Source organism: Armigeres subalbatus, chromosome 1 (genome assembly GCF_024139115.2).
Source record: "Armigeres subalbatus isolate Guangzhou_Male chromosome 1, GZ_Asu_2, whole genome shotgun sequence".
NCBI classification, from domain to species: Eukaryota; Metazoa; Arthropoda; class Insecta; order Diptera; family Culicidae; genus Armigeres; species Armigeres subalbatus.
Window position 1 is genome coordinate 155,814,021 of NC_085139.1, and position 14,158 is coordinate 155,828,178.

Below are 14,158 nucleotides of genomic sequence, written 5' to 3' on the forward strand. Positions count from 1 at the left end.
TAATAGAATTAATTGTGTAGGCAGACCTATCTGAAATGTTTGATTAATTTAAGCGTTAAAACATGCACATGACACCTATTCTTCGGGATTTGAAATAGTCTTTAATATGTTTGAAATTGCTGAAATAATTCGGTCGTCAACCAGAAATAGATTCCAAGTAAAAATGACTGTTCCGGGGGTTCTACTATCTAGCAGGCCAAAGGATATATCAGAGTCTGTCTTTTTGAGGCAGCCATGCTCAGAACAGTTCCTGTGGAAGAGCATTTGTTATTCATTATTTCTCCTCTGGATACCAAGACAGGCGTTGTTTGTGCCGCACCTGCTAGTGGTCAGTGGTCAGGACCATCAAAATAGGCCTATCTCAAGAAAGTCTCACTTTATTTCAGTAATGGGACATATTTTCGCCATGCTATTACTTTCGCCAAATTTGAATGTGTCTGCAGCATATACGATTGACTGAAATCCAATTTGTGAAGATGAAATCAGACAAATACGATTGATTACTGCGTCCAAAAATTATGGTCTAAATGACGCACAAACGTTATATCTCGTCACAAGGAAGATGAGTCGTCTAATAGGCGAATTCATTGCGAGCTTTCTTACAACCTTTACCCAGAATGTACTATTCACACATTTACCAAAATATGCAGTCGATTTGCCACACCTCACTGCTTTATTTGATTTCAATGTGCTTTCGCTCATTTCGACGGTCAATAGCCGGAGGCAAGATATAGTTTGCTGAACTGGGTAAACACATTTCAACTTTCGTGTTTAAAGCCTTGACCTATAAACGCCTGACGACGTGCGTGAAGTTTTTTGGTCAGCATGACTGATGTAGTCTAATTGAGAATTATATCAGTTCAGCATGGTTGTACCTTCTGGACAAACCAATCGTCAAACTAATGTATGCTTAAAGTCGTATGAAAGAACATTTCCCATAAGCACGATGGATGTTCAAAATCACTCACTGTTTTGAACTGAAATCTTGGGTTAAAATCAGTTGAAGATCCTAGACCAATCTAACACCGAGAAATGCGATCATCAGCCAAGTTGAAGAGAACGAACCAAAAGCTAGAACCTTGTCTTAGCAAGATAATTGGAGATTTTAGCACATCTTCAATTGACATAAACGTAAACCATCACCTATTTACAAAAGTATCACCAACAGTTTCTCGTCAGATATCATGGAAAAGTCATTAATAAAAAAGTAGAAGTTGGTATCTGTGACACAACTACCAATTATTTAGTAGGATTATGTAAAGAGTAAAAATATTCAATTGTAAAATATTGAAATTGATATAAATTGATAAAGCTGATGGGATCGTTACTAGAACCAATCACCGATTCAATAAGCCGTCTTTCCAATCACTAACAGTACCAAAACTAAAATCTTGAAAAAAAAATGTTGCACTACTACTGATCCAAACGTGAGCCACTCGATAACTTGAGACGTCATCCATGCGAATAAATGTTTGCAGCGTCTCCCACCGACGAGTGCTTGAGAAACTGCTGTTGACGCAATTTTCTGCCGTCGTCGAGTGATTATGATTTGCACCTTGAAGTCTCGGCTCAACCTTGTCTTGAATAAAATGGTGGTTCTGGAAAGAACCGATTTATTTTCAATAATGCTCCTTCCCAATCAACAACATCGACAAAATCAGGGTCTTGGAGAAAAATTTCAAATGAAACTATCAAACATTTTCTTTTATAAAATGCTTGTAGGTCCAGAATGCGGAATGCACTGTTGTTCCACCTATTGCAACCGCTGCCTTTCCAGTGGAAGAGCATGCTACATAAGAGTTGTGCGGCTTATTATGAGCCTGGTTGTATCGGTTCTCTGTCGCCATTAGAATGCGCAAAGTGAACAACCTTCACTTAGCTGCTGACCACTCGATAACCTGAGATAACCTGAGACGTTAGCCATGCTAATATATTTTTACACTGTTTCCCTCCGACGTGCGCTTACGCTGTTACCAACGGTGAACTTCTGCCATCGCCAAACAATTATTATTTGAAATATTGAAATATATTTGACTCGGCTCAACCTTCTCTCGTGTAAAATTATGGCTCTAAAAACCCATTTGTTTTCAAAAATGCGTTGCTCCAATCATAGGCAGCAATGAAACCGAAATAAAAAGCTATAGAAAATTTCTCTTCATTGCGACTGACGATAACATCACCCACTCGATGATTTACCGCTGAAACGCGATAGACACCAACTATGTGAATAAATCGCAGCGGGTCCCTCCGTCGAGTGCTTGCGCTGCTGCCAATGCCTAGCGATTATGATTTGCACTTTGAAGAAAATGCCTTGAGCCTGAGTTTGCATGCATTAGCATTAGTATTATCATTGTTACGGTGTAATTCGTAGATTGGAAACTAGTGATACTCATGTTTTACTTTTGAGATCCTTATCTAGAATGCTATCAGAAATCAAGAAGTGGAGTGGTCCTTGATTCCAGTCTTAAACAAAAATAACAAAAGATGAAGATTACTACTCCTGGCCACGCCTATCTTCACCGTAACTAGGGAGAGGAAGGAAGTGTTGCTGTGGTACTTACTTAACGAGAGACCACCGACCTAGCGACACCCTCATAAGTACCACGGAGTTTGATAATAAGGAAGGTATTCAGGATTTGCCTGTAGCTGGCAATGTAACCGTGGTAGATCTTACCCCGTAACACACCATGTAAAGGTGTCTACCCTGCGTTACGGGTCACTTTGAGCCTGATTTTGCATGGGACACTTACTTTGTTTACAAGAGAGAGATACCGTCCGCCAAAAAAGCGGGGCCTCGGTCTGAATTTCATTCGAATACTGACAATGAAAGGTCCAGTTTTCGCAACAGAATCGACAGAACGACCGGATCGAAGCACCCAACAATTAATCATATGGCATAGAAAGCCAGTGGTGGAGAGGCAGCGAAAAAGGCGGCAGCGATGAACACTGGTATGGGCAGAGCGGCAGCAAGGCTCAGAAAAAATATCGTCAAGGGCTACCGAAGGGAAGGAAACAAAGCTCTGTCACCTACATTTACAAGGTGTTGAAGTAGGTTCACCTGTGAACTGGCGTCTCGTCGATGGCGATGAGCATCATGAACAGTTTCGTAAACATCTTCGAGGTAAGACCTCCCGTGTATCGCACTACAACAAACGCTCAATGATCACTACACGCGAGATTCAGACCTGCCATTTACCTTCTGTTGTCAGGTGAGCTGGCCAAGCACGCCGTCTTGTAGGGAACCAAACGAGAACGAGGGGTTGCTTCACCCAAAAAGGCCTTTTTCAGTGGGTTTTCGTACCATGCAGGTATCTCCTCTTCGGCAGGTTTCGTCATCAACGTCAACAAAACCAAATCGTTGGATGTAAACACGGTGACCCCTTCCAGTTTCACAGTAGACGGGCAATCAATGGAGAATGTTGAAAGCTTCCAATATCTTGGTATTCAAATGGCGTCAGACGGTGGTACCAAGATTGATATAGGCGCACGGATCGGATTACGAGTTCAAGAAATATCAGGACACATAAGTGAACGCACCAAAATATGAATTTTCAACTCTAACGTGAAATCTGTGCTGTTATAAGCTAGCGAAACATGGTGTGTATCAGTTGAGAGCACTCAACGGCTGCAGGTGTTCATCAACAGATGCCTGTGGTTTATAATTCGGGCCTGGTGGCCTCATAATTGGATCTCAAACAACGAGCTCCATGGTCGTTGTCACCAGAGGCCGATAGCAACAGAAATTCGGGATCGGAAGTGGGGCTGGATCGGCCACACTCTACGTAGGGGCGGTAACGAAATCTGTAAACAAGCATTAGACTGGAACCCAGCGGGACATCGCAGTGGAGGCAGACCCAGAGGGTCATGGCGGCGAAGCATCAATAAAGAAATAAAAGAAGACTACCGAAATCTAACCTGGCAATAGGTTAAATCGATAGATGGACATTGCTAAGGATGGAGATCTTTCAAGTCGACCTTTTGCACCACCGAAGGTGTACAGGACCCATAAGTAAAGTAAATAACTCCAACTTTCTGCCGTCGCCAAGCGGTTATGATCTGCACTTGAAGAAAATTTTTCGGCTCTACCTTCTCTCCTGTAAAATGATGTATTTGAAACGAACTGTTTTTCAATCCAGAATGCGCCTTTTCAATCACTCATAGCAACCAAATGTTAGTCCGAACCTTGCGTAAAATGTCACTTCACTGCTGCCCGACAGTCACTTAATGATTTTTCACTAAGTCGCCATTATCTAGAATACATTTTCAGTATAGCTACAGATCTCTAGGGACCGCTGATGTCCATGGCGCAATCAACTCTTTCTTCTCATAAAATGTTTGTCATGAAAAGAACATTGCGTTGAAATTTCATTCGAGTGCTGCTGCTGTTGGCGACGGCATCTGGATGATCCGTTTTCTGCAGTCCCTGCTGCCACCGGCGTCATCGCTCTCCGTAAAATTTTAATTGATCTGAGGCTTAGACCCCAGCTCATAAGTTGAACGATTTTGATGTCTGTGCTTGCGATGCACATACGGGATTGGTTGGTTTACCGATTTGCAACAGTGCCTGATGAAAACTTTTTTTTTCTATAAATTAGCGCATTTATGCCATTGTTTTGATAGTTGGGTAAAATCTTGAAAAGTTCGTCGATCGATTGATACTAAATTCTCCACTTCCTGATCACTTTTCGTGACGGTCTCAAATTTGAATCTGCAGAATGACCTTCCTATCTTCCCGAAGGACAAAATCCTATGCCAAAAATTTATCTATGGAGTTAGTTGGAACATGGCTATCGGACCTAGTCAGATTAAAGGAAAACCAACTCTGAATCATAACATTCCAGTTTGAGACAGCAACATGAACTGTCCGGTTTTATGAGACATAATGATCATTGACTACTTAGGCCTCATAATTGGATCTCAAACAACGAGCTCCATCGTCGTTGTCATTAGAGGCCGATAGTAACAGAACTTCGGGATTGGGAATGGGGCTGGGTCGGCCACACTCCACGTAGGGGCGGAAACGAAATCTGTAAATAAGCATTAGACTGGAACCCAGCGGGACATCACAGCAGAGGCAGACCCAGAGGGTAATGGCGGCGAAGGCTCAATAAAAAAATAAAAGAAGTCGACCGAAATCTATCCTGGCAATAGGTTAAAGCGATAGATGGACAAAACTACACCTTAGGTCGCCAGCAAGGTGCCGAAGCGCACTCCTTTTGGATGTGCAAGCAACCCCTCTATAGTATATATAGTCGACCTTTGGAAGTACATCATTAGGCTCTATTGGCGAGAGGGCCAGTTCATCATTGCCGACGACCTAAATGCTAAGCACCAAGTCTGGGGCAGCAATCGAAATGGCACCATCTGCAGCAACGACTTGAAGGAAGGCCACTTCACGATCCTGAACCTGGATTCCCACTCTCGGCTGAGCTGGTCCGGACCCCATGCAACAATCGATCAATACATCACCAACATGAATGACTACACCTCGCATCCGGTCGTCAGGATCTTAACTCTTATGACTATCACCAAGAGAACTCGACCAATCTTGGACAGAACATCGTCAGTCCATATGAAACAGCCGCTAACGGAAGCATGTGAGCAACACCGATTGACTCCAAACAACTTCTCGGAGGAGTTGGAAATCTCAGTTGACGAATTGACGGCTTATATTAAATCACCGAAAAACATGAAGACATCTTATAACCGAATCGTTTCTTGTTTGCAAACTCTGTTTGAATTGAGCCAGCTTTCTACCATACTGACGGCATGCTTTTAGTTCTACCTCCTCATGAGTTCATGACCGTAGCCAAAACACTCGTAGCAGGCCTGAAGCGGTTAGTGTATGCTTCCCGGACATACCGACCGTTTTCAACTTATCCTTATCCATCACTTTCTTAGATTCCGCTAGAGGTACTTGGAATTCGGCCATTTGCGTGCTCGCAAAGGTTTGGCGTAACTGAATCTCAACTCCACGCTAATTCCTCAGTGCGTCAATCAGATCACCCGTATTGGATACATTATCCAGTTTCATACACTGGATTGCTTCTATTGGGCATAGGGCCTTGACCTGAGCATGATCACTTTTTCGGTCTGTTTTTTATACGCAGAACTAATACAAATACAAGAATCCTCACGCCCTTTTGCGTTCTTCGGATTCCATTGACATTTTCTCCTAGGCCAGAGATCACCTATCATGGCCTTATAGACATTTATTGTGATATTATAAAATGAAACAAGTATTATCTAGTGTTATTGTAATTATATTTACTTGAAATTTATGATTTGGAATCACTCAGATGGACGTTTCATATCAAAACTGAAATAAACTTTGTGATTATCAAAAGTTAAACCGATTCATACAAACAGTAGTAGAACATCAATCATAATAAGTAGAATAGAATCTATCACAGCACAGAACGATAGGAAATGGAATACGTGTAATGTTAAACCAATATGAGATCATTGTAAAAGATAGCTAAGAAGAAAGTTTGAGAAAAGTTTCTAAAAATTCTGAGAATTGTTGTAGCCCTCTAAGTTAGTGTTTTTAAGAGAAAAGGAAGTAGTAGTGTGGAATCCGATATTTGAAACAGCAAAAATCAAAGAAAATATAAAATTAGTTAACAACTTTTGATATGTTCTGGAAATAATAAATAACTATGGAAAGGAGATAAGTGAAAAGAACCGAATACGGGACGAAAAGAATAGAATTTAAAAATTGGACACAGGAACAGGAATAAGTATTATAAAAATTAGTTGTCTACCAATTCAAGAAATGCATCATTAAGTTTTAGGAATTACGCCACAATCAGTTAAAACATTAGGGTCATCTAATATAATATTTGAATTTAAAAACCATAAAAGAGAATTTGAATAAAATTTTCCTATTCCTCCCGTTGGATTTTTAAAAAGCGGTTTGTTTAACAGTTGGCATTGTACATTATAGGGAGAAGTGTGTCATAATTTTTAATATCCCAGATTGCAATTCTGTCAATTTGTACGAAAGAAAGAAAAAAAAGTAAAAATACCTGCAAGATCAGATCAGAATGTAAACCGAAAACATAAATTTAACTTATTTTTTTCCGAGTGAATTAGAAATCAAGAAAAAATACCAAGTGGATATAGATTTGCTATGCAACCAAATCTTAAACATATAAAGATTTTTTTTTAGGTTAGGTAAAAAAAACGTCACTGAATAAATGAAAACATAATCATTCCAATTGTTACTAATATTCCTTTTAAAACTCATAAAGGCACAACAGTTTCAATCATAAAAGCCTACAAAATTCTGTTATATTAAAATAAGTTATATTAACTGAAGTCATTATTGATTTGGCATTCCAAGAGCATGGTTGAGTTATTATATTCGGTATTCTACCCCTTATGCAAGGCTCGTCAATACCTCATCATGATAAAGAGTATTCAGTACCCAAAAACATCAGCCAAATATTTTGCAGCTATTCTCTCCTGCTCAAGTAGAATTGAATAAAATAAATAGAATTGCTAACATTAACATAAATTTTAATAAATACTGAAAGAACTGAATAAAAGTGGGAAATTAAATTATAGTATTGAATAATCATATTCAATTAAATATAAAAATTATGGAGAGAAAGGAGAGTAGTTTAAAATAATTGAAAAGATTTGAAGAAACGGAGAAAACAATTTAAAAGAAATTGAATGAAATTTAATAGAATTGAATGAAATTGAAACAATTGAATACATTTCAATAAAGATTGAAGATAATTGAACAGAATCGAATAAGATTGAATAGATTGGAAAGAATTAAATTAAATATAATAGAAGAGAACTGAATAGAATTGAAAAAAAACGGGAACGAAATGAATAGAATTTAGAGATCATAGAATAGAATAGAATAAAATTGGATCAAATAGAACTGAATAGAATAGAATTGAATAAAATAGAATTGATTCGAAAAGAATTGGAAAGAATAAATAGAATTAAATAGGATTGAATAGAATTGAATATAACTGAATAAAATTGAATGGAATTGAATATAATTGAATAGAATAGAATTGAATAGATTAGAATTGAATAGAATAGAATTGAATAGATTAGAATTGAATAGAATGAAATTGAATAGAATATAATAGAATATAATAAAATTGAAAAGAATTGCAAAGAATAGAATTGAATAGAATAGAATTGAAAAGAATAGGAATGAATTGAATAGAATAGAATAGAATAGAAAAAAAATTTTATATAATAGAATTTAATAGAATAGAATTTAATAGAATAGAATTGAATAGAATAGGAGTGAATTGAATAGAATAGAATTGAAAAGAATAGAATTGTATAGAATAGAAATGGAAAGAAAAGAATTCAATAGAATAGAATTTAATTGGATAGAATAGAATAGAATTGAATTGAATAGAAAAGGAGTGAATTGAATACAATAGAGTTGAATACAATAGAATTGAAAAAGAATAGAATTGAGTAGAATATAATTGAATAGTATTGGATTGAATAAAATAGAATTAAATTTGATATAGAAGGATTTAATAGAATTGAATAGAATTAAAAAGAATTGAATTGAATTGAATAGAATTGAATTGAGATGAATATAATTGAATAGAATTTAATAGATTAGAATTGAATAGAATAGAATTGAATAGATTAGAATTGAATAGAATGAAATTGAATAGAATATAATTGAATATAATAGAATTAAAAAGAATCGAATTGAATACAATAGAATTGAAAAGAATAGAATTGAAAAGAATAGGAGTGAATTGAATAGAATAGGAGTGAATTGAATAGAATAGTATTTAATAGAATAGAATTTAATAGAATAGAATTTAATACAATAGAAATGAATAGAATAGAATTGAATAGAATAGAATTGAAAAGAAAAGAATTTAATAGAATAGAATTTAATTGAATAGAATTGAATAGAATAGAATGAAATTGGATAGAATAGAATTGAATAGAATAGAATAGAATAGAATAGAATGGAATTGAATGGAAAAGAATAGAATAGAATTGAATGGAAAAGAATTGAATAGAATATAATTGAATAGAATAGAATATAACTGAATAGAATAGAATTGAATAGAATAAAATTGAATAGAATAGAATTGAATAGAATAGAATTGAATAGAATAGAATTGAATAGAATAGAATTGAATAGAATAGAATTGAATTGAATAGAATTGAATAGAATTGAATAGAATTGAATAGAATTGAATATAATGTAATAGAATTGAATAGAATTGGATTGAATTGAATAGAATTGAATTGAATTGAATTGAATAGGATAGAATTGAATAGAAAAGAATTAAATAGAATAAAATAGAATAGAAAGGAATAGAATAAAAAACAATAGAATTGAATTGAATTGAATAGAATAGAATTGAATAGATGAGTATAGAATGAAATAGAATTGAATAGAATAGATTTGAATAGAATTGAATGGAATAGAATTGAATAGAATAAAATTGAATAGAATAGAATAAAATAGAATATAATTGAATAGAATAGAATTGAATTGAATAGAATGAAATTGAATAGAATGGAATTGAATAGAAGAGAATTGAATAGAAGAGAATTGAATATAATTGAATAGAATAGAATAGAATAGAATAGAATAGAATAGAATAGAATAGAATTTTATAGAATAGAATTAAATAGAATTTTATTGAATAGAATAGAATTGAATATAATATAAGTCATGGTTTCCCAAACTGTGGGTCCCGACCCCCAGGGGGGTCGCGAGCGGATTGTTGGTGGGTCGCGTAGAACAAATATTAATTGCAGCTCGAATGCCGAACCTTTTGATCATTTTTTTCAGCAACGAAATTTCAAGTTCAAACCGCATTTTATTTTAAATATTCATCACCACGCTATTTTAGAAAACATTTATGCCTAAAAGCTGTCCTCTTAATGAAGTAAAATAAAAACATTTTGACAAACAATATCATGTTTGTCATTTTTTGCATTTGTACATGAAGGTAGCGTGAATATTTTTGTAAAACTTGCCGAAACAGATGACATTCTGATTCAATTAATGCTTAAAACTACTTGGTAAAATGCATTTTTTCACAGGTGGGTCGCGAGACATATAGAATTTTGCTAGGTGGGTCGCATACCCAAAAGTTTGGGAAGCTCTGATATAAGTGAATTAAAAAGAATATAATTGAATCGAATAGAATAAAAAGAATTGAAGAGAACAGAATTGAATAGGAAAGAATTGAATAGTATTGATTAGATTAAAATAGAATTGAATAGAGTTGAATAGAATTTAATAGAATTGAAGAGAAATTAATAGAATTGAATAAAATAGAATTGAATAGAATAGAATAGAATAGAGTGGGACAGAATAGGATAGAATAGGATAAAATAGGATTGAATAGGATAGAATAGGATAGAATAGGATAGAATAAGATAGAATAGGACAGAATAGGATAGAATAGGATAGAATAGGATAGAATAGGATAAAATAGAATGTAATATAATTGAATCGAATATAATAAATTGAATAGAATAGTATTGAAAAGAAATTGAATTTAGTTGAATAGAAAAGAATTGAATTGAATAGAATAGAATTTAACGGAATAGAATAGAATAGAATAGAATAGAATAGAATAGAATAGAATAAAATAGAATAGAATATAATTGAATAGAATAGAATAAAATTGACTAGAATAGAATTGAATAGGATGAATTTGAATATAATAGAATTGAATAGAATAGAATTAAATAGAATATAATTGAATAGAAAAGAATTTGACAAAATGGAATTGAATAGTATACTAGAATTGACAAGAATAGAATTGAGTAGAAAAGAATTGAATAGAATAGAATCGATTGACCGAGTCGAGGGTGACTGAAAGTCTTGATAAGAAAGAATTAAAGAAAAAAATAGAATTAAATAGAATAGAATTGAAAGGGAAGAACTGGATAGAATAGAAATAAATAAAATGATAATGAATAGAATATAATAGAATTGAATAGAGCAGAAATGAATAGAATGGAATTGAATAGAATAGAATTGAATAGAATTGAATTAAATACAATAGAATGGTTAAGAATATATTTGAAGAGACTAGAATTGAATCGAATAGAATTGAATAGAATTAAATAGATTAGATTTTAGTTAAATAGAATAGAATTTAATAGAATTGAATAGAATAGAATTGAATAGAATAGAATTGAATAGAATAGAATTGAATAGAATAGAATTGAATAGAATAGAATTGAATAGAATAGAATTGAATAGAATAGAATTGAATAGAATAGAATTGAATAGAATAGAATTGAATAGAATAGAATTGAATAGAATAGAATTGAATAGAATAGAATTGAATAGAATAGAATTGAATAGAATAGAATTGAATAGAATAGAATTGAATAGAATAGAATTGAATAGAATAGAATTGAATAGAATAGAATTGAATAGAATAGAATTGAATAGAATAGAATTGAATAGAATAGAATTGAATAGAATAGAATTGAATAGAATAGAATTGAATAGAATAGAATAGAATAGAATTGAATAGAATAGAATTGAATAGAATAGAATTGAATAGAATAGAATTGAATAGAATAGAATTGAATAGAATAGAATTGAATAGAATAGAATTGAATAGAATAGAATTGAATAGAATAGAATTGAATAGAATAGAATTGAATAGAATAGAATTGAATAGAGTAGATTTGAATAGAATAGAATTGAATAGAATAGAATTGAATAGAATAGAATTGAATAGAATAGAATTGAATAGAATAGAATTGAATAGAAAAGAATTGAATAGAATAGAATTGAATAGAATAGAATTGAATAGAATAGAATTGAATAGAATAGAATTGAATAGAATAGAATTGAATAGAATAGAATAGAATAGAATAGAATAGAATTGAATAGAATAGAATTGAATAGAATAGAATTGAATAGAATAGCATTGAATAGAATAGCATTGAATAGAATAGAATTGAATAGAATTGAATAGAATGGAAATAAATAGAATAGAATGGTTGAGACTATAATTGAATAGAATAAAATTTCATAGAATAGAATTGAATAGAATAGAATTAAATAGAACAGAATTGACTGAACTAGAATTGACTAGTGAATAATTGAATAGAATTGAATAAAAATTAATAGAATTGAATAGCATTGAATAGAACTAAAGAGAAACGAATAGAATCGAATAGATTTGAATAGAATTGAAAAGAATTGAATTGAATAGAATGGAATTGAAAGGGAAAAAATTGAATAGAATAGAATTGAATAGAATAGAATTTAATTGAATATAATTGAATAGAATATAATTGAATATGGTAGAATTGAATAGAATCGAATAGAATAGAATTTAAGAGAATAGAATTGAATAGAATAGAATTGGATAGAATAAAATAATACATAATGGAATCGAGTAAAATGGAATTGAATAGAATAGAATTTAATAGATTTGAAGCGGATTGAATAGAATTCAATAGAAGGGGATATAAAAAATTGAATGTGATAGAACTGAATAGAAATGAATTGAATTGAACAGAATTGAATTGAATTGAATGAAATTGAATAGAATTAAGTTGAATATAATTGAATAGAACTAAGTTGAATAGAAATGAATAGAATTGAATAGATATGATTAAAATGAAATAGAATAAAATTGAATCGAATAGATTTGAATAGAATTGAATAGTATTTAATAGAGCTGAATAGAATTGAACTGAATTGAATGAAATTGAAGAAAATTAATTAGAATTGAATGGAATTGAATAGAATTGATTTGAATTGAATTGAATAGAATATAATGGAATAGAATTGGATAGAATGGAATAGAATAGAAAAGAATGTAATGGAATTAAATAGAATAGTATATAATTGAATAGAATTGAATAGAATTTAATAGAATTGAAAAGAATTGAACATAATTGAATAGAATTGAATAGGATTGAATAGAGTTGAATAGGATGGAATATTATTGAATGTAATGTAATAGAATGGAATAGAATTAAAAAGATTAAAATAGAATTAAATAGAATAGAATAGAATTGATAAGAATGGAATATAATTGAATAGAGTTGAATAGATATGAATAGAATAGATATGAATAGAACTGTATTGAATTCAAAAGAATTGGATAGAATTTATTAAATTTTGATATGATTAAAAAGAATTGAAAAGATTTGATAAGAATTGATAAAAATTGAAAAAATTGGAAAAAAAAAAAATGAAAAAAATATATCATATTGAAAAAAAGGAATGAATAGAATGAAATCGAATAGAATAGAATTGAATAGAGTAGAATTTGAAAGAATAGAATTAAATAGAATAGAATGGAGTATAATTGGAAAGAATAGAAACAATAGAATAGAATTCAAAAGGTTTGTATAGAATTGAATAGAACAAAATATAATTTAATAGAATAGAATTGAATGGAATAGAATAGAATAGAATTGAATTGAGTTGAGTAATATTTAATAGAATTGAATAGATGGAATTGAGTAGAATAGAATTGAATTGAACTGAATTGAACAGAATTGAATAGAATAGATAGAATTGAATTTGATTTGAATGGAATTGAATAGAAATGAATGGGATTGAATGGAAATGCAAAGCATTGATAGATCTGAGAAGCATTTAATAGAATTGGGTAGAATTGAAAAGAAATTAACAGAATTGAAAGGAATAAAAAGTATTTAGTAGGATTGAATATAATTAGTTCAATAGAATTGAGTAGCCCAACCAAGACAAAGTCGCTTATGCTAGCGGTGAGTCTTAGAACGGAAGCGAGGTGAAATAAACTAAAAAATTGCCGCCTATTGGCCTTATGTTGCTCAACCACTTTTGCAGTTATTAACTAGGAGGTTTCTGAGACACTATTTCTGTATTTGTATATTATGAGATTAACATGATGACACTCTCACGTTCAGAAAGTCGATAACATTTCCACACCGAAAATCTACTAGACAGGATCGGGAATCGTACACTCAACCTTCAGCATGGTCTTGCTTTAGACCAGCACATTTTACCGCTAGGATAAGGATGGCCTATATTCGCATAGAATACTTATTCTATTAGAGAATTCTAACATAGTTTTATTTCAATTAGTGATATAATGTAGAGTAGAACTGACTAGAAGACAGTTGAAGACATTAGTATGAAGTTAACTAGCTAGAAAAAATAAAA